The sequence below is a fragment of the Copidosoma floridanum genome, unplaced genomic scaffold (assembly GCF_036245765.1).
Source record: "Copidosoma floridanum isolate Cflo_tuat_1 unplaced genomic scaffold, Cflo_Japanese_pri ptg000008l, whole genome shotgun sequence".
Lineage (NCBI taxonomy): Eukaryota > Metazoa > Arthropoda > Insecta > Hymenoptera > Encyrtidae > Copidosoma > Copidosoma floridanum.
This window is the reverse complement of record NW_028321885.1, coordinates 1,807,715-1,834,088: the sequence shown is the minus strand read 5'-3', so window position 1 is coordinate 1,834,088 and position 26,374 is coordinate 1,807,715.

Sequence of the window (26,374 nt, the reverse complement as noted above, 5' to 3'; positions counted from 1 at the left end):
TCGTGTGCTTATCTGTTAAAATCTCAAATCAGGATAGTAATAAATACAGTACTTTATATGAACTGTTCAAACTTTTACTACCGTGTTAGGTGACGACTTGCGTAAATTAATAAATTTTTATTTTTATTTTTATTCTATTTTATCTTGTTATATTTCATTTCCAAAGATAAAATTTTAAGACTCTTTACCGAGTCATACTCAACGAGAGTCGTCGCCTAACAAAGCTGACTGTGAACTTCGTGGCTCTTAGAAGTGTCAAGTGACAACCGAAGCGAGCCATGAAGCCTAAACACATGAAGCCAGCAAGTGCCGGCCCCATAGCAAGTAAGACAAAGAAGGTTAAACTAAAACTTCGTGTAAGGTGCATTTCTTTGCGCAGCGTTTTAGTTAGTAGCCCGCTGCCGCTCATCAAGTGCAGACGTAATAACTAATTTTATAAGATTAACCAGACGTTCCGTCTATTTTTTTTCTTTTCTGTTTTATTATATATGTATACTAGTTATATAAAATAAAATGATATAAAACTAATTGAAAAAGAAATTTAAATTATTATAAAATAATAAATAACAAATAAATAAATATTAGAATTAATAATTATAAATCGACGGAAAGAGGAAGTGCAGGTCATCCAAAATAATAATTAGCGGAAAGAAAGGTAAGTTAATCTAGATATTATATTCAACACTCTACTTCTTTCTTCCTTCTAATTTTTCTTAAACAAACAAGTAGTTGGACTATCTGCTGTCCCGCAGCCTGTGAAGGAGCGTGAGACTGCAGTCCACAGTTTTTAGTTTTTGATTTGGAGCTAAAAACAAACTTAAAAGACATTAAACGTTATTTAACAAAATTGGTAGTAGATCGTGGTTAATGGTTTTTAGCTATCTGTTTATTTATTATATATTCTCTTATTCCTATCTTTCTCTTAAGAAACACCAAACACCATTCAATGAAGCATGTTAATGAATGACGTGTAATACCCCATATAGTACACTGTGCGCGGACGAGTATATGCTGTGCTTTTGCGGATAGCATATGCGATATTTCGTTATAACTAAAAAAAAAATAAATGAATAAATAAATAAATAAATTAAGTAAATAATAAATATAATACTAAATCAATAAATAAACAGAAAAAATAAGAGTCAACTGTCGTTAAAATAACAAAAAAATAAATAAGTAATAAGATAATAATGTGTTTTAAATGATAATAGAAAAATAAGAAGATGGTGACCTCTTATACTACACGCTTACAAGACAAAACCAATACACTGTTTCTACCCTGAATCTGCTAACCAGAGCGGTTCATCCCTCTTGTCCTGCTGAAATAGCAGACATTCCGTACCGAAGATCTGCTAACCAGAGCGGTCTTTCTCTTCCTACCCTGAATCTGCTAACCAGAGCGGTTCATCCCCATTAGTCCTGCTGAAATAGCGGACACTCTTTACCCTAGTTCTGCTACTTAAAGCGGTCTATCAAAATAACAAATACATACACACAGACTTATTTGCACGTAATATTGTTCATAGAAGAAGAATTCTTAAAAAACGAAGTAAGGATTTTATATAATTAATGATTTTACTTATATACCCACGATTGTTTATAAAATAATATTTCATGAAACCGCCAACGAATAATTTTGCGAGTAATAAAGTAATAAAGAAGGTAAGAGAAGTGGTAGAAAATTGTTTATGCAGGAGCTTATAAGAAAGAAAAACGTTGAAAAAAAAAATTAGATTTTATTTATAATCAGTTACAAAATTACTATAACTGTGATACATTAAACAGAAATTTATCAAAAAACAATAAAATCGAAAAAACAAGTAGTAAGTACGTTTCAGAAAAATAATTTTGATAATTCAGAAATTAATTTTTAGCGGAAATGCAATAATTTTAAAATTCGATTAAATACACAATTTGATAAATTAATTGCTTTCGTGAAAAAAGAGTTTCTTAAAGGCACTCAAGAACATATAAACGCATAGGCAGAAGATTACTCATATACATACGAATATATAAAAAATTTGTTAATACGGTTTTTAATCCGTGACCGTCGAGCTCATTCTTGCTTAAAGAGGAAAAAGTGTTAAGTTAAGTTGGATACTCTCGTACAGAAAGAGCCCTTCAATATTACACGGCACACTAGCTGATGCTCGCTTAGCAATTTGTATATACAGCTACACATGCCACATTAGAAATCCCTGTGCCGTATACTCCCTTGCTTAAAGCAGATGATATCATACAAGCACGCTCGATAACGCTCTCTCACTTCAGTTTTTGGGTATACACATAGTACACTTATCGCATACCTATAAAAATTAAAGCAAACGTATTGCGATTGCATGCGTTAAGCAAACGCTCACATTAAAGACATACACATACACACACGAATAAGTACACAGATATATATATATATATATATATATATATATATATATATATACATACAATTATTTCTTTATTACTTATGTCTTCTGCGATAAATGTCAAGGATTTAATAGAATATATTTCCAAAAGAAATAACCAAAACAAATAGCAGTATAATTTTATTTTGTTGGTATTACACACATAAAAAATAGAAAAAAATAAAATAAAATAAAAAAACGCACGTAAGGTCTTATACTACTAAGAAAATGGTCAATGAAAACGATGATGCCAATGTCATGGTAGCCGAAGCGCTGATAGAGTCTCCCAATGCCAACTTCTCTTTTCAGCATGCAATTAAATCCATCCCTATATTCGATGAGAAAAATATTCCACTGAAGGATTATATACAAGATGTTAGAAATGGAGAAAGCTGGGTCAGAGATGTTAAAAAAGATTTGTATAAAAGAGCAGTATTGCAGAATCTACGAGAGGCCGCACGCATAAGCGTAAGTGGCCAAGATTTCGAAAACCTCGAAGCATTTATAACCCATTTAAAAAAAAGATATGCAACAGAAAAAAACGTCGCTTACTATTAAACTCAGCTACAGAAAGGGCGCAAACGACAAGGCCAATTGGTTGGTAAATATTATGATTATGTAAACCTTCTGCTAAGTGGTGCTGAAAAAGCCTTGATGGAAGATAAAGGCAAACACACAACGCACACATTATGACCCCTATAAAAGACATGGCGTTAGAAATGTTTATAAAAGGACTAGCACCTATGATAAGCCAGCAGGTAAATGCGAAAGAACCTGCTTCTCTAGACGACGCCTTCGATTACGCGTTGAGATTGAAGAGCCGAATGAGAGCGGGTATAATTCCGGATACGCGATATCAAGAACTACCTCGTAGTGACTTTAAAAATAATTTAAACAACTCATATTAACAGCAGAATAGGTATCCTGATCAGCCATTCTCATCACATCAAGTGGCACAAGTTAATGAATAACAGATCGACAATGAGAATAACCACGCTGATAGGCAGTATAATAATCAAAATTATAATAGACAATATCAACAACAAAATAATTGACAGAATTACTGTAAAAATTATCAGAATCAGGGAAGAAATTGGAATTTCCAAAATCAATCGAGAAACTTTAATTATTATCCAAATAATTTCGGACGATATAATAACGAAGGTCCTAATGATTATTACACTCAAAGGAATTCTAATTTTAACCCTGGTAATAATCAAGGATACCGAGGCAGAGGTCAGAATTATAATAGGTACCCCCAAAATAATAATTATAATAGTTAAAATCAACAAAGCTTTAATCCTAACTATCAGAATTAGAACTTTCAAAATTAGTACTAACCAGAAGGCGACCGTTTGCCACATCATTTAAACTCTCAGGCGGCTCACCCCAATCGTCGTTCAGAGGTGAGCCCCTAAAGACAGAATTCAACCCCTACACCAAATGTTTCAGCGCAGGTAATAAAAATAGCAACAGAATTGAAACCGTTCACATTGGTACCTACCAGGGACTTGGCGTAGACAACGAGCCTACAAGCATTAGGTTATCAATCCCAGAAGGGAAAAATCACTTTATAACACTCATGCTCGATAATGGTGCCACCACAAATCTGACTAAATTAGATCAGATGCACCCATATTCATGAGTAGAGACTAGTGAAATTATTAACCTTAATGGAATCACACCTCACCCAGTTTTAACTAGAGGAACCACGTATATGACCATACAAGGAAAACCTACAATTTTTCATCTGATCCCTAACGATTTCTGATTAAAGATGGCGGTTTATTGGGTCAAAACTTTTGTAAGAAATTACGAGCCACATCATCATATTATCATGATGCTATAGTACTAGATGATGACTTAATGAACCCCATTCCTTTTTAAAAAACTCTTGTGGAAATAGAGCAATTGGAAAGAGATAAAAAAAAACAAAAAACCATTAAACACAAAAATCAAGCATTGGAAAATCAAATTTTAGCTACAATCCTTGATACTAACAAAGGGACAGAATGCCTTAAGGATAAAATTAACCAACAGAAATTTTATAATGAATACATCATAGGCCCACCCGAAAGGTCAAATATACCTAAATACGAAAAATTTGGAGACATAAAAGCTGATTTTTATTTTCGAGATGAGTTTGACAAATTGATCTCATTAGAAAGAGGTGAAAATCTTATAAAGGAAACTGATAATAAAACTGATAAAAGTGGGATATTCAGTAAAAATAATAAATGAGTCAACCAACCCCATGCCATTGAACAGAATAAAAATACTCTTAGTGTAGAATATTGCCCTAATGAGGAAAAAAAATACCCGTAAAGCAACTTAATATACGATTAAGGCTCGAACACGTCAAATAGTAAGAATTAATTAAATTAATACTTATTTAACTAAAGGCTACTTACCGCGAATAGATGTAGGGTGTGATAACATATATTTAGGAGAAGGAATAATAAACAATGAGAACGGTCAATGTAATATTATGGCGATAAATACTAATAAGGACAATATAACGATTGAAATAGACCAAAGAGAAATCCTACCTTTCGAATATATTGCACCTGAATTTCATCCCGAAACTAGCAGCGAACATGAGAGACCAATTCTTAAAATTAAACGAGATAGAATAAACGACCTTAAAGGACTTGTGCGCACTGGTCATTTAAACTTGGAAGAACGAGACCAGATATATCAATTGATTTCTGAATTCTCAGAAATCTTATTGTTACCAGGAGACACTTTACCTTGTACTAACCTTGTTGCACACGAAATCCCGACGGAAAATAACATCCCTATCAACACTAAACAATATCGTCACCCACCAGTACATAGAAAAACTTTAGAGGAATACGTAGCAAAAAAACTTAACGATGGAATAATCGAACCTTCGTCATCACCGTATAATTCACCTCTTTGGATTGTACCTAAAAAACCTGATAGCCATGGAAACCCAAGATGGAGGATAGTAATTGATTTCCGAGAACTTAATAAAAAGACCAATGGTGATGCATATCCATTGCCTAATATCGCAGATATTATGGACCAGTTGGGAGGAGCCGTATATTTTTCAGTTTTCGATTTGGCAAGTGGATTCCAAAAAATTCCCATGGATGAACACGATAAGTATAAAACAGCATTTACGACACCCTATGGACATTACCAATATAGACGAATGCCCGAAGGCCTGAAAAATGCACCTGCCACGTTCCAACGACTAATGTATCTTATATTGAGAGGCTTATTGAATGTTGAAATGCTAGTGTATTTAGATGATATTATTATTAACGCAAAAAATCTAGTAGATCAAGAGCGTAAAGTTAGGTTACTTTTCGATCGGTTAAGATCAGCGAATATGGTACTCCAACCAGTTAAAGTTGCGAAAAGAAGTAATATTTCTTGGGCATATAGTGAGTCAACGAGGGATTGCACTGGACCCTAAAAAGATACAAGCCGTTAGAGAATTTTTCCAACCAAAAACTATGAAAAATATAAGACACTTTTTAGGACGAGCAGGATACTATAGACGCTTTATTAAAGATTTTTCAATAATAGCTAAACCATTATCAGATTTATTAAAAAAGGGAGAAAAATTTGAATGGACTGAAGTGCAGGAAAAGAGTTTTCAAATATTAAAGGATCACCTATGCCAAGAGCCTATTTTACAATTCCCCGACTTTAGTAAATCATTCAAGTTAACAACAGATGCATCTGACTATGCAATTGGAGCGGTATTGAGTCAAGAAAAAGATGGATTTGACCATCCTGTCGCTTATCTTTCAAGAACTTCAAATAAAGCCGAAATAAATTATTCTACGACTGAAAAGGAATGTCTAGCCGCACTATGTGCAATGCATCACTTTCGTTTGTATTTATTAGGAAATAAATTCGTTCTCGTAGCCGATCATGAGCCATTGAATTGGATGCATGCAAGAGAAGACCCAGGTCAGCGTTTAATGCGCTGGATGTTTAAATTCACCGATTATGAATACACTTTTAAATACAAACCAGAAAGACTCAATACCAACGCTGATGCAATATCTAGAAACCCAGTAGGACCATTTCTGTATGCAGAAAATAATATGAACAATGGATTACCATTACAAAGCGTTATGATGATGAGTCGAAAGAAAATAGAGGAAAAGAAGAAAACAGAATTACAAAGTCAGAGGAAAGGAATAGTAAGAGCATCCAAATTAACGACGATAAAATTTAAAGCATTGCCAACAACCTCGAAGGAAATAATAGGAAAAACAAAACCAAGAAGCATGACCAAATTAGAAGCAGATGTACCTAAGTTGATCAAGGGTCCTGGACGACCCCTTGGTTCAAAAAAAACAAAGAACGGCCGAAATTAGATCATAGTGCGATTGCTCAAGGAACCTTAACAAAAAAATTTCCACATCCACAGAAACCATCTACATCCAAACCGAATATATTAAGAAATGTCACTAAAAATACATCAAAAGATTCTAGCTCATTAAAAGTGAATTTTTCAGAATCAGTAGCCTCAACATCACACGCTAGCGATACGAATTTAGAAACTACAGAAATAAAACACAATAGTTCCAAAAATGAGGAAATGCCACAATTACCAGTTAGAGATATAATTAACCTTGGTGCATCGTCAAGAACAAGTACGTATGTTCTCCGAAAATGACCCAAGCGATACTGAAAAATCGTCAAGAGAAGATACTCAAATACCAATACATGACCCTAGACGAAGTGGATTACGGCAAGAACTGACTGAAACAGAAATAGACTCAAATACGAATGTTGATTCAGACCCAGACATGACAAATACTGAAATTTCCGTTACACCAATTTCACTTAGCGAAAGTTCAAATAATGACGTTTTTGAAGACCAACCTAAAACTACGACAAATAATACTTATGAAGTTACTTATCAAGAAATAAAAGAGTTAACAAAGAGATTTAACCAAAGCCTCCAAGAATATTTGGACAAGTCTAACAGCGATTATGAGCCCGAACAAGCCGATTTTTTATCAGTAACTAGATTTTCTGATGGAGATAAACCGGACCCCGAAATTCAAGACATATTAACCGAAATGGACACCTACGATCCTGATAATTTTGATGATTCTGTATTAGATAAAAGAATTGCGGATATATCAAGACGTACAACAAGTCTTGAACCCCTATTCAATAAAGAAGAAATTTAAAGAAAATGTAGGACAAGTGGAAAATTATCAATTACCCCACGTATTCAGGAAAATACACCCTTAAGTTCTAGCACACCGACGCAAACAAGTACTTTTGCTACTGCAAAAAACAGACGATCGAAAAAGCCGGACTTAAAAAAGCCGCAACAAATAACAGAAGAAACCCCGGATAACTTAAATAAAAACAACAAATAAACAAACTGCAATGAAAATAAATCAGTGAATCAAACTATTGCACCTGATTTTATGTTACTATCGGACTTATACTCTTTTCAACCCATCAATCGATACAAACAACAGCACGGAAAAGTGTGTGTAAGTCTTAGTGATAGTAGCAGTAGTACTGATAATTAAAAGAACGAAAATGGAGCTAAGCTAGTAAACAATGTCATTACCACCAGATATTGCCTTACAAACAAAAGAGACAATATAGTTTATTTTATTAGCAAGGATTGTCAACCTGTCACATCTGTCTCAAGGCTGTTGAGATCGATAGGTGCACTGGACTTTAACTATTTGAAATCGAAGAAACCAAGAGTTGGCCAAATTTTGATAACACCTTATGGAGGACATAATATACTGTCAATCGTTATAAATTAAACGTCGACTGATTTAGTATCTGTAGAAAGTCTTACAAAAGCTTTTAAATTGCTTAAAAAAATTTGTTGAGACGAAATCTTAAAACCTCCCGAATTTCAAGAAAAGGAGATCTAATAAAAAAATTAGAACCTGGATTGATAACAGAAATAATATTAACAATTTGTAAAAAAGTATTCATACAAATTACTGTCTGTTACGGTATTGTTGATTTTTCGAAAATCCAAGAACGTAATGAAATAAAACAATCATGACATGACAACCCTGTTGGAAGACATAAAGGAATGAACCAAACTTACCGGAAAATAAAAAAACGGTTTTATTAGCTAAGAATGAGAAATAATATTCCTAATTATGTACGTGAATGCAGCAAGTGTCAAGAGAAAAAAATTGAGCGACTAAAAACAAGAGAACCCTTGTTACTTACAGATACACCTGTTGAAGCTTTCGATAAGATTTCCATCGATACCGTTTGTAAATTAAGAATAACACCAAATGGTAATTGTCATTTGCTGACCATACAGTGTAATTTGACTAAATATATCATATTAGTCCCTGTACCAGACCTAAGATCAAGCACTCTTGCCGATGCACTCGTACAAAATCTAATATTAGTTTATGGTGTGCCTAGAGCGATTCTATCAGATAGACATGCTACATTTATGTCTAATTTATTGGAACAACTCATGAGAACCCTTAAAACCAATCATCTAACTACATCAGCATACCACCCTTAAACAAACGGATCACTAGAGCGAAGTCATGCTGCCCTAGCTGACCTTTTACGAACTTACTCTGAAACATATGATGACTGAGACAACTTAGCAAAATTTGCAGTTTCCACGTATAACACGAGTGTACATGCAGCTACAAATTTTACGCCTTATGAACTAGTATTTGGGAGAGTAGCGAGGTTGCCCTTGAAGATACCTAAAGATGAAAGATTACAAACACACCCACAATATTTACAAGATCTCATAAGGCGACTTCAAGAAATGCAAATTGCGGCAGGAAATCAACTAATAAAGATGAACGTACAAGCAAAAACAAGATATGATAAAAAATTAAAGCCTCTAAATGTTAAACCAGGAGATTACGTTTGGCTAAAGAAAGAAGTGCGTTCACATAAATTTGATCGCTTTTATAATGAACCCCTAAAGGTTAGAACAGTTTTAGAGAGAAATAATGTGTTACTTGAAAAAACTAATGGTGAAACCATACGCAAAAATACAGATAAATTAAAACTAGTTCCCCGATAGTAATATCTTGTAAGAAACATATTCTACATGTCTTTCAGAGAAAAAAAACACAACGATGCAGATTATATTGGCCATCTTGATGACAATAGCGTTCGAAGGCCGCGCAGATTTAAACTGTGCTAATCATGGCAATTATAGCATAGAACTACTTAAAGCAAACCCTGGAATATACTACGAACGAATAGGTATAACAAAAATTAAGAGAGCCGATTGAAAAATTGTGATATGGCTGGATGTTAATAAATTCATATTGGAACAAACACCTACTCAAGGATTAAACGAAACTTTTCCATATTGTATTGTACAGTTCAGTTATTCTAACTGCACTCGCTATATGGAAATGGACCTATTAAATTTAAAAATAAAGCGATTGACAAACCTCAAAGTAACACTATTGAACATAATAAATACTGTGGGAATCCATGCAGGAGATAACATTATTTCACCCCCCCCAGTATACGAGAAAAAAGACTGTCACCTTTTGGAATTATTGGGAGCATTGCTAAAGGACTTTACGGCTTAGTCACAGAAGATGATATTAATGTTATAAACACTAACATTAACAATTTAGATACCAATCAAAAAGAATATATTAAATTGTACGAATAAAATAGCCATATTTTTGCAGCCGCATTCAAAGAATTATACAATACCACGAAACGCCATGAGCACATTTTAAAACAAGTTGCTGATATGTTAACTTCAGGACAGCATTTTACTCTTGACAGATATTTGATGTATTTGTCAGCAAACTTTAGAAGAACTAAGGCTACCCTAGATCACATTATTCGTTCCCATTAAGATCTGATTGACATCTTGCATGATTTACAAAGAGGTCAAGCACATCCAAAGCTATTTTCTCCAAATATATTTAGAACAGTAGCCCGGGATGTAAAGAACCTTGCAGGAAATCTAGAATTTTTAGCACCAATAGAAAACCTTTATGCTGGCAAAATAAGTACCCTCAGCAAAGTAGATGTTGTGCATCAAGAAGATAGAACTATGGTTATATAACATTTGCCACTTGTAGATTGAACCCTTTACAATCTTTATAGACTACATCCAGTCATGATACCCCAATCTGGACAAAATGGATCTGCCTACATAAAACCGTCGTACCCTTACTTAGCCGTAGCAGCAGACCATAATTCGTATCTACGACTAAACGAAGTTACATTTAACCAATGCGATAAGACGGTACATGGTTATATATGCTCAGCTATGGAACCGCTGAAGGAACTCTATTCTATAAACGAATGTGAAATTCTTAAGTTATTAAGACCTGGACCAGAAGTATTTAAATACTGTGAAATTGTGTTCACGCCGGAAACCGAAAGCCAATGGATTTATTTACCAGCTAATTGTTCATGGTTATTCTCAACAACCAATAAAAAACAATTGAACATTATCTGTCCTAATAAAATGGATCAACAAGAAAGAGTAAAAGGTATAGGTCTTCTACGAATGAATGATGGATGTACGGGAAAAACTCACGGATTAACCTCAACCAGTGAATATAAGATTATCACTCGAATACAATATATCTATCGAGTAGAAGTGAACTTAAACTTAACAGTACTACATGAACCCTTAAAAGACACTGATGACTTCCATGACGCTATAAAATCGATTCGAGAATTAAACTTTAATGAACAAGCATGGACAGATAAAGAATTAAATGTACGAAATATAACAAATCAAATGGAGAAAATACGGACCCGAAAGTTGGAGGAAAAACAAACTTCTCTTTTTTCTTTGATACGATATGTCATTGAAGCTATTATTATTATGATTATAATAGCAATACTCATCAGCAAAGCAAGAAGTTGTTTCAAGAAGATTATGAAACGTAGTGTCTCAGAAAAATTTATAAAACGTACCATTAACCCACTGAACGCAGAACCCCGAGTAACCATAAAACAAGAACTAAATGAACACGAACCAACTGAAAAGTATGTTGAAATTGAAGAAAAACAAAAAATACCTAAATCATCTAAAGCTAGACCTATATTGAAGACACGGAGTTTGATACTCCCACGCCATACACCTCGAAAACTGGAAATGGATTCATAAATCAACAGTAATTTGATACTATTTTCTTTCCAGGTAGAACAATGAGCCCCCATTATAAAATAACAATAAAGACTAGAGTCAACATAAACCAACCCTTACATGAAGTTATCGAGCAATTAGAAAATAAAGGAAATACTAAGGAAATCCACATACCTACGGATTTACATAGTTATGAACATCAAACTATAACCGCCAAATACAATAGTGATTCATTTACTAAAGTAACTGATGAAACACTCAATACAGGAGAATAAGTTTAAACACTTTCTCCTTTTAAGATGAAATCCACTATTTGTCAAGCAAAAAAGATCCCTTCACCAACACCATCAAGAAACGACAATGATACACCAAACATTGATCCAAAAAGACTTATGTGCCTTCTGCCATGGGATATAGAAGAAAAGAAAAGGGAATAAGATTTCTTTAATCATTACTTTTAATTTGGCACCCTAGAATATTGTTATGCCGTTAGAGATCAGCGGGGAAAATTATCCCAAGGATATGTAAGATACATGGATCCTAAAAGCGCTATTTTAGCGTTGCAGAACGATGAACCCGAATATTGCACGAAATACGCTGGACCAATGAGAAGGAGTACAAAATACAAAATAAACCGAAAATTGACTAACCAATTATGTCAACAACAAGTTGAGTTAATGACCTACCACAGACATGCGGTTACATGCAGAAGACAACGCTGTACACAAACTACAAAAACGAAGTCAATCCTTACCAAAACCATTGATCTACGAGAAAAGATCAAAAGTAGCAGAAAACGAACCCGATAATTGAACCCTACCATTCAACTAGCCACCTTCTACGTCGAATACACATCACTTAGTTCTAAGATTTGAACTTTAAGCTTTGTAAAATCAATTTTTCCTTTCACGTATTCCTTTTTCTTAACTTCACTTTATTATTTAATTTTATCTTTAGGACTTATATGAAGTACGTTTATTATTAGAAAAAAAAAGAAAAAAAAACATATATATATAAACATAAATAAATAAATATAATAATTATTATAATAATAATAATTAGGATTTAAATTTAAAAGCGCATGTTGTATTCTATTTTAGCTGCATGTTACTCTATTGTCAAAAATTTTTTTTTTCGTCTTTTGTAATATTAAGCCTTAGCATGCATTAAAACTACTTATTTAATTGTATTACAAACATGCAAATATTTTGGCATAGCATGATAAGTAATAATTGTAACTATCCATGTATTCCCAACTCATTATCCAATAGTTTCATAAACCTAATTTTATTCTCATATCAGCATTCCATGCATCACTTACGAACAATAACAACACAAAGTACACTACAAGAACACTCACACATGTACAGTATCAAGTGATGATCCTCACAACATTCATCATATTTACGCTTGCAGAATTACACACACAATGGACAAACAAAACGCTAATATCATAGAAACAATGGCTGATGGATCCCAGCTTAGCATACTGCTGCAGGGGGATTATAGTAGGCTAATGCTAAAAAAAATTCTGGAAAACTTTGGGATAGTGAGGTCCATCGAACGAAGACCCTGTGCTATGGGGTACTCAAGTTACGAAGTGGCATTCCTTTCAACACGGGAGGCAGCGTTAGCGGCTGATAACCTAAATGCAGTGCCAACGCCACAGGAGCTATTCGACTCATTGTCGAATGTATCAGACGAGAGGAATTGGGCAAAGTCAACGGCACCTGTCCCCTTGCCAAATAAAAGATAAGTCAAGGTCCGCAATATATTGGAAAATGGACGTTGGTTAAACATAATGACCGAAGAACCAATTGATAAGCGCCAATTGGAAACATCGCTTAACAAATTTGGTCCGATGTTATCATTAGAAGAACAGCCATGTTCGGCCCCATACACCAGCTACGAGGCCGAATATCACCAACTATGTGATGCAGCAGTTGCTGCAGCAACCTTAAATGATACAACAACCATTGAAATAGAAGACAAATCATCTTCACGAAATATCGAAGCACCAACTAAGAATGCAGAGTCAACGACGAAAGTCAAAACCCTTAAAGAAGTGAGTGAAGAAGAGCTTAGTCCAATATTACGATTTGTAAGAGTAAATCGTACTAGAACTAAAATAAGCGTCATTCTAAAAAAACCTATTAACATAAACAATATTATTGAATTTTTCGAAAACAAATATCCAATAGAAGATATTAATTTTTCAACCAAAAAACAAACACGGGAAGCTATTATTCCGGTTCGTATAACGTATGGATTCGCTGAGTGGGCAGAAAACATGCGCCAGATAGTAGTGTATTGCATAGCTCAGCAGCCAACAAATGTAATTACAAAAAAACCAAAAACAGTAAACACGATGAAAATAAATAACGATCCAAGAGACAATGACTCACTTCCTCGAAAAATAGTATCTAAGGTACCGGCTATTATGAATCCGGATGAACACACCCGGTTGTTAATGACCTTTGGCCCTTTAAGCCATTTAAACTACTACCCATAAGATGTCAAATGCGACGATGGAAGACAGTTATACCTAAGCTTCGCTAGATACTGTAACGAAGACGAAAAGGGCCCTCAAAGGACTCAAAATGTATGGGGCGAATTACTTCCAAAAAGACTCTTAAAAAAGCCGTGAAATTATTACACATTCACCGTGTGGAAATTGAATATCCAAATGCCACCTTGAAGTGCACAGTCTTTTGTGCAAAACACAAATGAAATTAAAAGAGATCTGCCCATCATGCCAGGAAAATATCAACTTGGTAAAATACGACTGGCACTATAAACTATGCCTTGAGATGAAAATGTCAGCAAATCTCGATGCACTTAATAGACTAGTAATTAACAACACAAAATCAGGGGCCAAGGAGAAAAAGAAGACGTAATATTCATGAGACCATTCCTTTCCTTATTCTCAGTCCCGAATAAACAAATGTAATAATTCTGTAAATTAATACTTTATTACATTACTATAAGGATTATTGTAAAATGTTTATGTTATGTAACTCATAAATGTTTACTTATAAGATGAAAGTATAAAAAAAAAAGAAAAAAAAAAAACCAATAAAATAATATAATATAATATATATTCACCGAGGATGGTGATAGTTTTAAGAAGGGGAGGCTGTTAGGTGACGACTTGCGTAAATTAATAAATTTTTATTTTTATTCTATTTTATCCTGTTATATTTCATTCCCAATGATAAAATTTTAAGACTCTTTACAGAGTCATACTCAACGAGAGTCGTCGCCTAACAAAGCTGACTGTGAACTTTGTGGCTCTTGGAAGTGTCAAGTGACAACCGAAGCGAGCCATGAAGCCTAAACACATGAAGTCAGCAAGTACCGGCCCCATGGCAAGTAAGACAAAGAAGTTTCAACTAAAACTTCGTGCAAGGTGCATTTCTTCGCGTGGCGTTTTAGTTAGTAGCCCGCTGCCAATCATCAAGTGCAGACGTAATAACTAATTTTATTAGATTAACCAGACGTTCCGTCTATTTTATTTTCTTTTCTGTTTTATTTTATATGTATACTAGTTATATAAAATAAAGTGATATAAAACTAATTGGAAAAGGAATTTAAATTATTATAAAATAATAAATAACAAATAAATAAATATTAAAATGAACAATTATAAATCGACGGAAAGAGGAAGTGCAGGTCATATGAAATAATAATTAGCGGAAAGAAAGGTAAGTTAATCTGGATATTATATTCAGCACTCTACTTCTTCCTTCCTTTTAATTTTTCGTAAGCAAACAAATAGTTGGACTATCTGCTGTCCCGCAACCTGTAAAGGAGCGTGAGACTGTAGTCCACAGTTTTTAGTTTTTGATTTGAAGCTGAAAACAAGCTTAAATGACATTAAACGTTATTTAACATACCGTGTTCATCATCAAATACTAGTCAAGATGTTTTCGATTATGAATTGAATTATAAGATGTAATCGATTAAGAACTTACTGTACATTTTTGGAGGTTAATCATTAATAATACATGTTCCAATAAATATAATATTTTTCTACCAAAATCACCTTATTAGGTTTCATCGCTACATACTATTTATGAATTAAAAAAAAAAGTTTTCAACAGTTTAAAAAGGATCTAACCACTTAATGCTAATGAGATGATTTACTAACTAAGCTGTTGAGGACTTGCATCTTCAAAAAACATTTAAATTGTCAAAGGTCATGTTAAAAATTTTTATTTCTTTCTAAAGCTTTAGTGCTAAACTCCTGCGATCACTCCTACGCTGACGCGATAACTCATGCAAGCACACGTACGCTTACGTGGGAGCTTTTGTATGTGTTCATGCGTTTGTGTGTGCATAAAGGTAAGCTTTTGCATGTATATCAGCCTATATGCTACGCTATAAAATAGAAAAGAATATTCAAGGATGCCTTGGAAGAAAAAAGTATGATAAGAGATTGAGCCCTCCATACATCTTCTAACAATATACAGCTTCTCTTATGAACTACTTTAGAAAGCCTACAATGTACCTCATAGAATTAGATAATATTTCGCCATGCTTTATTATGAGGTTAGATAGAGAGAAGTAAAACAGTACAAGCTGCCCTCTACCAGACTTTATCTACCATCATTCTAAGGAGCTAATCCAAAACTGACACAGCTTATTTACTAAGAAAGATGTTAAGAATGTTTGAACGTTTGCAGAGATAGTTTGAACAAATAGTTAATAATTTTTCAATAATGGTAGTTTTAATACCATGGGCACTAAGTAACAATATCTTGCTGAAGGGTGGGATTTTTAGATGTTTGTACCTGAGATCCAACCAAGCTTCGTTTTTTCTATCTAAGGACGCAAAGTCGTACTATATGCCTATGAATACACTTTGCGCCCGTAAATAACTATGTCCTCAGAAAGCGGAAAAGTACATTTTTGCCTGTCAGCACTGAGTGACTTAAGGGTGTCAAGTATGTTCCAAGTGCCCAAAATATGCCCACAGAGTGCAAAGACGTCGCACCAATTGAGTTTATTTTCTGAGCAAAAATTTTAAAATATACTTTTTTGTGGAATGCACTAAAACACACAAGCGTGTAAATAATTCGACCAGCTTATATCACTATGTTTTTTTAATAAACAGTTTTTAAATAACTAAGTAGTTCTAACAACCTATAATTATTTACTACGGACTAAAACCGTAAAAGCAACATACAAGTAGCCACAACAGTTCTTTTTATAAAACAATTATGAAGTGAAACTTCTCTAGACATGTGGTCACTTGCAAGTGACGCGTATCGGAGGCGAACTTGTCGTGCGAGAGAGACGGATAACGAACACACTTATAAACGGGTTACAGGGAGCAGAGGGAGCTCACTACTATAAAGTCATTTTCAATATCTACAAACTCAATAGTGAGTGTGGCCCTCCCTCTTCTTCTTCTACTTTCTGGTGCTCGGGCGCATTCGAGACGCCGAGCGCTTTTTACTTCCGAGCGGAGAGTCAAAGCGAGTGGACACTGTACCTGCGCTGAGCACAACGGCTTTCTCCTTGAAGTCAACGGTTTGGTTTTCTTCGTCTCGACCACCAACGAGACGCCGTCTTGGGCTTCTTCCGTCAAACTACATTGTTATGGTTTAGCTGCAAAGGGGGCTATTCCTCAACACCTTTCGTCAACACTTCTCGCTCTTTTGCACAACGTCTCGTTATAATTTTCTTCACGAATCAAATTCAATTTAATTATCACGAGTTATACATTGTCATCGCTCCGCGCATTTCTTCGCAAGTGATAACCTTGAACTACTCTTGTAAATATTTAGTTTCGTTTGACTCTTTGAATAAATCTTTATTGTTCAATACAAATTCAATTGTTGCATTGTTGTTTATTTAACCAAGGTCGACGGGCTCTGGAAACTAGCCCTGTGAAAATTTATGATTCACGGCTCAATATAATTGCTGCATGAGTAACTCCATTTACGCTCGGTAACGAGATCAACGTGAGCTGGTGATCTTGTCGCAGCCCTTACAATTTTACAGCTTCCACTGCGCACAAAGGCTACTATGCCCTAGCATCAACAAGGCATCGAGGCATCAACATGCCTCATATGAGGAGTAAACCCGTAAAACGTGCGAGAAGGCAAGTAAGCGAGCGAGCTCATAAACATTGGTTAGTGTATATCTATATGTATTATCTCCGTACCAGCCAGCGCTGACTGCAGTGCAGAGAATCTGTTTGTCCATCTTTCTTTCTCTCTCTCTCTCTCTCTCTCTCTCTCTCTCTCACATGCACACAATGGTTCGTGGCGACGCAGTTACTCTATCTATTTATCATGTAGCCTTTCTCTACACCTACACTGCTGCATGGTAAAAATTGTAATGTGCTGTAATAAGGGCTAAAAGGGGGCTTCTTGCAGCCAAGGTACTATTAGGTAATTAATGCCAGACGCAAAGCGTCATTTGATTGCTTCCAAGTCTTAAAAAAACATATAGTAGGAATCGTTATCCTCATTTATCTATACTTTTCTATGCAAATTAGGGTGGACGTTAATTATTTTTAATTTTTTCTTTCATTAGGCTGGCTGAAAATCATTATAATGTACCTTAAAACGGATGTGGAATTCATAAAATTTACTATCTCAACTTTTTATCACGTGCCACAAAGCTCCTGAAGTTTCTTATAAGATTTACTTGCAAAAAATCACTAAAACTATTTATCATATAGAAAAACTATTAAAATAATCGAACCAAATGACTTAAAGTATATATTTTCATGTATTTTTCTCCTGAATCCGATAGAGTCGTCAGTTTTGGTATATTACTAATGCACAAAGAGTAATAGCAAGTAATGGCGATTAATGCCAAAATAATCAAAAAAAAAAAAAAAAACTGACCAAAGGCGAAAGAATCTTTCATGGCAATGGACCAAGCTTTACGGAGTGGCTCACATACCATTATTCAATAAAAAAGTTGAAAACCTACAATTTTACGTCATGTTCAAGTCCGTAAATACTTCTCAATTACAGTTATGAGCATTTTATGTTATATGCTATTAATTATTCGATATTTTTAGGATCAACTTCCAAACGATGGTTTCTCCAATAAACATAAATTTTCTGTGACTTGCATAAGTTTATTAAAGTGTGACAAATGCTGTGTATATTACGAATAGTATATCATCTTAAACTTGAAATTATTTAACATGAATCATATGTATATTTTTTATAACTTGGTTTTTAAGTAATTAAAATTCGTACACGTTATGCCTGCATTTTTTACTTTTTGTCTTAAACCTGAAATACTTTCTGAAAAAGGACTTGCCTACGTTGGTTAACAGCACCACGATATAGGACGTATTACTGATCCCATAATTTTTACGAGCCGAACGCGCGTATCATCACGCAAAAAGGTGTCTCAAATGCTACCACTACAAAATATGAGGAACTTAATGTCATTTGAACTGACACTAAAAATTTAAGCTGACACTATTTCCAGTCAAAATTTGAACTGACACTGTTTTCAGTTAAAATTCGAACTGATACTGTCTCTGATATATATCTAACCAAAAAGTTGTAAAAAATAGTTAAACGTCAACAAAACCAGTACTAGAAGTCTTGTTTTATAATATTTGGAGACTAAAAAATAATGTACATGAAAGCATACAGTTAGCAATCCAAGAATGTATAATTAAAACTAAGAAACTAAGAAACACTAAAAAACGGAAGAAACCAAATAGCATGTGACGAAGATCAAAACTGAATATAAAAAATAGAGAAATATCCAAAAGAGTGCTTTCCGTAAGTCTGATGTGCAAAAAAAAAAAAAAGAGTATGAAGCAAGCTTGAACAAATTGTCTGACATTGCCACAGCAGATGCTTTTACAGTTATGAATACATAGATAAGTCTGTTAAGCAGTTTTTACCACAATAAAGAGATAAATTGTATATTATGTTTTGAAGTTTAACGCACAGTTGACATAATTTCTATTCATGTTTTCAGAGCTATGCACAAAATCTTAAATAAATAAAGAGTAAAGATTTTCTATTGTCTTCTAATAGTGAAAGGTGAGAATTAACTTGAAGATTAACTATTTTTAATAACTTTTATTTTTAATACAACATGGCTTACGTTTAACAAGAAATATTTGTATTTAATCAATGACCATCTAAAATAAATGCATAACTCTTTTAATCTTAAATAAAAATCTAGGATACTTTTATTTACAGAGTTCAAAAAGTAAAGACAGGCTCCACGAATTATTTTAATTAGACTTTACATCTCTGTACGTGCGTTAATGATTTGCTAGTTATTGCTTGTTTAAAATTGTTGTAGTTTTACAAAGCAAAAATTTCCGATGTATAATAAATACTTTATCACACACGTAAAATTTTTTCCAAACACTTTTAATGTAATCAACAAGAAACATTTAATTTTCTGCACAAAAAAAGATATAGGAAACACCTATTAGCTATACAGTGTTAGAAAAAAGTTATTGACACTTAACATACTTATTGTACTGCTTTTACATCACGAAAAAATGTTATTCTTTCTCATTGAAAATTGTAATCATGAAATATGAAATTAATTTTTTAATTTAATTTGTATTTTCAAACTTGACTTGTGGCAGAAGCGGATCGTTAATTAAGATTTGTTTTCATAAATTCGTAGTAGAAAATTGCTACTTCGATTAAAAATCCATTAATAAATTAGCTATTTGTCTGAAATCATCACTTTTAGGGTTGTCATCAGATGTTATAAATGAAGCAGGCTTGAGATCATTTGTGAAAATTGACCATGAAAGTCTAATGGCATCGGTGATGGAAATTGACCATGAATTTCTAAATTTCATACATCAGCTACAAAAGTTTTATATATCTTTCAGTCAATTGCAGTCTACGATGCTAATGGTTGTTTTAACTTGTTCATCGTAAAATACTTTTTCTGATTACATTATTTATGTATATTTCAAAAGTTTGTAATCATAAAAATTGTATTTCTTCATTTTTATACAAGCTTGATGATTTGTGAGGACCAGAGTCAAAATTTTAGCCATCTCAATACGCAGCTCCAGAAAAACGAAGAGGTACAGAGTTAGTTATCTTAGAGAATCTTGCAGACGTATTGGATAAAAGTAAAGTAAGTAAACGAGATGCAATGCAACTCTTAACGGCCTCTGCAGCAACTCTGATCAGTCCATCATAAAAGTTAACGTTAAAGCTTGATTTGAAGCGCCACCTGCAGCTTTAGTTCCTTGTTAAAATAAAAATTTTTTGAAAAATTTACATAATTATAAATCTATTGATAAAAATATATCTACTAATACTGTAAAAAAGTGTATTCAGCATCTGCAATACTTAATACCGGAGTCAGCAGATCTATCATTTTTCAATAAGAGTTTTTTAATCAAATAGAAACGGAAAATTATTGACGCCATAAAGTCAGACTAAAGTAAATTTATACATAACAAACGTTTTCTTACAACAGAGAAAACTGTGGATAAAATGGTCAAATCAACTATTTGAGACTTTGTATGTAAAGACATGTTACACTTGGTAAGCGGTTTGACATCAAGTCCGCTTTTTTATTAAAAGATTCGTCAAAATGAAGTAAAACTAGAAGCTGCTAAAGGCTTGAAAATTATTAAAAATCTAGAAGATGTTAATGATGTGGCAGAGTGAGGACTCAAATTAATGTCTGATTTTAATACAATATTGACGAAAGATGAGTAGCAACGACAGTATTTAACGCTAATATAATAAAGGATTATAATCGTCTGTTTCCAAGCTTCAACAGAGCTTCTATAATTAGCTTATAAAATATATATAAAATTGTTTTCTTTAGATCATAAAACATTATACTCAAAAAAATTATTTTCATTGGTAAATAAAAATAAAATTTTTTAGTAAAATCAATGACTTGTTACCTCACTTTAAAATACGGAGAAAGAATTAGTACAATAAAAAGTATTTTATGGTTAAATACGAGTAACTTTTTACAAAATCTTAAAAACTTAATTTTTATTTTAATATTTATCGTTACTAAAGCGATCGTACTTATGGCTTAAGAACACTTACTGACTTGAATTAAACGTCAAATTGTAGGTTTTTAACTCTACTATCGAATAATGGTACTTAAGCTATTTCTCCAAGTCTGATCCATTGCCATTAAGGATGTTTTTGCTGTTGCTTCGTCTTTTCTCAGATTATTTTAGCGTTCATCACAATTATTTGCTATAACTCTTTACACACACACAAAAAAAAAAAAAAAAAAAAAAAACTAAAGACTCCATCGGATTCGAAAGGAAAAAAAACATGGAAATACATACTTTTAGTCATTAGATTCGATCATTTACATATTTGTCTATATTATAAACAATTTTAGTAATTCTTTACGAGTGTGTGTGTTTTTTTCACAAAATTTTTGTGTCATTCTTGACCAACAATTTTTACATGTATTTATACATACATATCATAGCACACATAAAAGAGCTTAAAATGCACAAGTCACGTGTAACATAAGTAGTATATTAAAGTATACATAATCTATATGCGCACATGCTCAAATAAGTACTTATGTAAAAAATTTTACTATTTTAGTATTTGATTTCTAAGGACCTATTGAAATGAGGTGTACTCTTATTTTCTGTTATTCCGAGTTTAATAACACACGAGTTGAAAGTCTCACTTCTGCCAGGAGTTGTAAGACCTAAAACTGGTTTTTTTGAGTGAAACTTCTTTCGGTGCACTTAATATGGGGAGTTAACCCGTGAAACGAGCGAACGAACGAACGCTGCCATGCACGTAAGTATCTACATTTACTATTTATACGTATACCAGTACTGACTGTGCCGCAGACAGGGAATCTGTTTGTCTATCTTTCTTCCTATCTCTCCCTCCCTTTTACATGCGCATCATAGTGCGATGCAGTTACTCTATCTATATGTATGATATAGCTTCTCTCTATCTCTATATTTAGAGTAGATTTACTTTTTTTTTGTATTATATTGCACTACGTCCTTCTCTGGGCACTCGGCACTTTGGGGACTGGGGATGGACAAGCAAACGAAGGGTGTAAAGGGAATCCGTTCCGCATTCGCCAGGATAACCAGTCCGATGGGTGGGGAAGCCACTCGGGAAAAACCCATCCCAGAACGTCTGGTGTATTGTATAAGTACCGAAGAAATGTCTATATAGTCTACAGACATTAGGCCTGAACTTCTACACACCTCCCGCTCACGTTGTCGTAACGATAAAGAGACAGTTGATCATTATAAAAAATCACCAGCGCCAGCGAACGGAATAGTAGTCGAGCAGTTACACTCCCAACTGCCAACCACGGCCTTTTTAACCTTCCAGATCGACGAGACTGAAACTCTACCACTGCGCCACCACGTTGGTAGTAGATACCTATACCTACTACTGCACGGTAGACATCGTAACGTGGCTATACGACGGGATAAACTGGGCCTCTGTTACAGCTAAGGTACTGTCAGGTTAATAACGTCTAATACAAAACATCGCTTGATCTCTTTGAAGTCTTCGAAAAACATTGTAAAAACCGTTCTTTTTTTCTATTTATCTTTTCATATATATTCATGTATGTAAAAAAAGTAAGCAAAATATTAAATATGTGTAATACGACAACATAACTTCTGAAAACAAGAAAAAACGCGGTATCTCGAAAGGGAACCAAAATTGGCTGAAAATAAAAATTTACAAAATCTTCGAAAAATGTTTGTCACAATATAACCTCTAAAAATTTTAAAAACAGTCATATCTCAAAAAGGAAGCTAGATACACCCAAAGTAACTTTTTTTACAGGTTTTTATATAGAGGTAATACATGATCAACGTGCACAAATAGAGAGGGGTTAGATTTTGTACAAACGTAACCTCAATTTTTTGGTTTTTTTATTGCATCTTGAAAAAAACAAGTCAAAAAATAATATTGGAATGGAAACTTGGTAGTTTTAAGCATGGCTATTCATTCATAATTTATTTATTGCATCTTGAAAAAAACAAGTCAAAAAATAATATTGGAATGGAAACTTGGTAGTTTTGAGCATGGCTATTCATTCATAATTTATTTATATCCATTAATATTTTGCTGTCTTGCTGACAGCCTCTTCATGATCAAAATCATGTAGGTGCTAAGATAACACGAATCATGTTATCTTTGCATTTCTTTGTTGAGTTTGCATTTCGATATTATTTGATGACAAAGGAGCAAGTAAAAGGAGTCTATAGATATGTAAAACAAGTCAAAAAATGTTTTTTATTTAGTATGGCATCTTGCAAAATTAATACGGACATTCACAAAATCTTTGAAAAATTTTTGGTACTACATAACCTCCTTAAATTAGAAAAACAGTCGTATCTCAAAATGGAAGCCAGATAGGCCAAAAACAATTTAACGAATAAAAAATATTTATTGAGGTGCGAAAATACGTTACACGAATAAATATAAATAATCGTAATAATTCTGAAAATCATAAGTCATATCTGGAAGGTAAAGTTACAACCTTCATATCCTACCTGTAAATTAACTTATTTTCTGTTCTCTATAAAGTATTAAAAGAAACCTATATTCTTTTTATTAATTTTGAGATCAGTAGAAATTAGTTGGGCAAGGGTGAGTTTTAATGTTAAATTATAAGTTATTATAGGAAACTAATGAAATAAAAAATCTTAATTTTACAATGGAAAATAGCTACATGTATACTGTTTTCCTTAATCTTAATATTTTACTTTTAGTTTTACGGTAGCCAAAATTAAGAAAAATGTTCATGTGTCGTATACAAAGTTTTCAACAGTTATTTATTCTACATATATGATATCACATCAAACGCACGAATGTTAATTTTTAAATAAAAGGAATTTTTGTCCTGGGTTATGGGACACAAGAACCTTTCGGCACAGTATGGTGAAAATTTTTGCTTTATTCTGCATTACATGACCAACAATTCGTACATGTATAACATATATCATAGCAAACATGAAATTTATAAGAATGCGTGAATCATTACATAAGCAGTATGTTGAGGTATATGTATTCTATGCACGTACGTGATCAAATACGTAATAATATTAAAATTTTCACTATTTTAATATTGGATTCTTAAAGATCTATTGAAATTAGGTGTACTCTGATTTGCTCAGTTTTTGTTATATCGAGTTTAATAACATTAGAATTGGAAGTTTCACTTTTGCCAGGGGTCCCGAGACTCGCACCTGGTTTTATTCTTATGCGACTTAATAAATCTATGAATCCAAGTATTACGAGTAGAAAACTAAAGAAGCCGTAATTTGACAGAAAAAAGTATATGAAAGCAACCCATACAATATTTTTTTTTTAATGACTGATTTCCTAGTTTTCTACGATTAATAACAAAGGGCTTAAAATGAGGATGGGGATAAGAGTTTGTTACCAAGGGTACTTCAGAAATAGTTAAGGTTTTTGACCTTATCAATAAGATTATATGAATAATATTATAACTGTATTACATAATTCATTGTGAGAAGGTATTTTATTGAACAATAAGTCAATTATTTCCTAATTTCTTGACTGTATCTCTTACTTAAGACACATACTTAAGGTTATGTTTTCATCATCTGTCAACTTATTTTTCTCCTTGAGCTTCAAATTCTGTTGCCACATATGGGATTCATCATATATAAGAAACAATAGAATAAGGCGGCAATACTGCTTTTTCTACTATAATAGCTATTAAAAAAAAAAAAGATAAGTTACATCAACACTTAAAAGGATTAAGTTCTTTACTTATTAAGTACTTTACTAATTAACACTTCAATTAAGGGATTCAGTAACTTTACTCCTACACCAGACTAAGGTACACATACTTAAAGTAGATGCAATTTATGGTTAGGATATGAATGTATTTAAACTTGCTGTCAAATAGGTATCTAACTTTTCAGTGGATCAAGATATGTTATCTTCTAAATGCTACGTCATGTTTGTCTTTAATAAATTACTATGATTTAGTGTTTCTTAGTAAGCAAGTCGCGCACACTTGTGCGCAGGTTCACTCTTTCTCTCTCACACACCCCCTGACCAGAAGTAGGGGAATGCCTTTTCCTTTATTTTTAACTTAGGCCCTTTGAACTTCTAACAGCTTACATATGATATTTCACTGTGAGATTCTAAGTTCTTGATGGATCAGTTGGGTAAACGCTTTGCTCATTAAAGACTCTGCATGGACAAGTCTTCGATTTCTGGCTATGCAACTTTTTTTTACGAAAAATACGAATAAATAATAATTTGAACATCTTTTTTGTCAGGGAAGTATTATGTCAAATATTTAAGAACATGCTAAGTAAATTTCTGCTTTATTTGATAGAAATTATTAGCTTTTCTACGATCACATTTATTATTCATTTGAAAGCTCCTTCCGAAAATAATAAAAAAGTAGAATTTAATACGTTAATCTTCATGCTTTGTATTAATCAAATACTGAAATTTAGAATATGTATACTTACACTTCATGCATTACATGCATCGATTTACAATATTGCAAACCGGACAAGTTTGATATAAATTTACGTAATGTGCAATAATACATAAATTATTATAAGATGCAATGTACTTTTTTCTGATAATAAGTAAGCTATATAAGGAGCAACTTATGCAGTAAATTATATGTACTGAGTGATAGGGCGTGACAAGTCAGTAAGTAGACGATAACTCACTATTGGAGCGGAGATGTTTGTATATTATTCTAGCATGATCAAGAGTCGACTAGGCCTATGAGGGAAACCACTCCAAGAAAGAACTAAGACTTAATTGACAGTTCTTGAGCAAAATATAATTTCACTGTAAATTAAACTCCCAACGCAACGAGATTTTTTTCGCTGTATTCATATCGTTACAACATGACAATGACGATGATCATG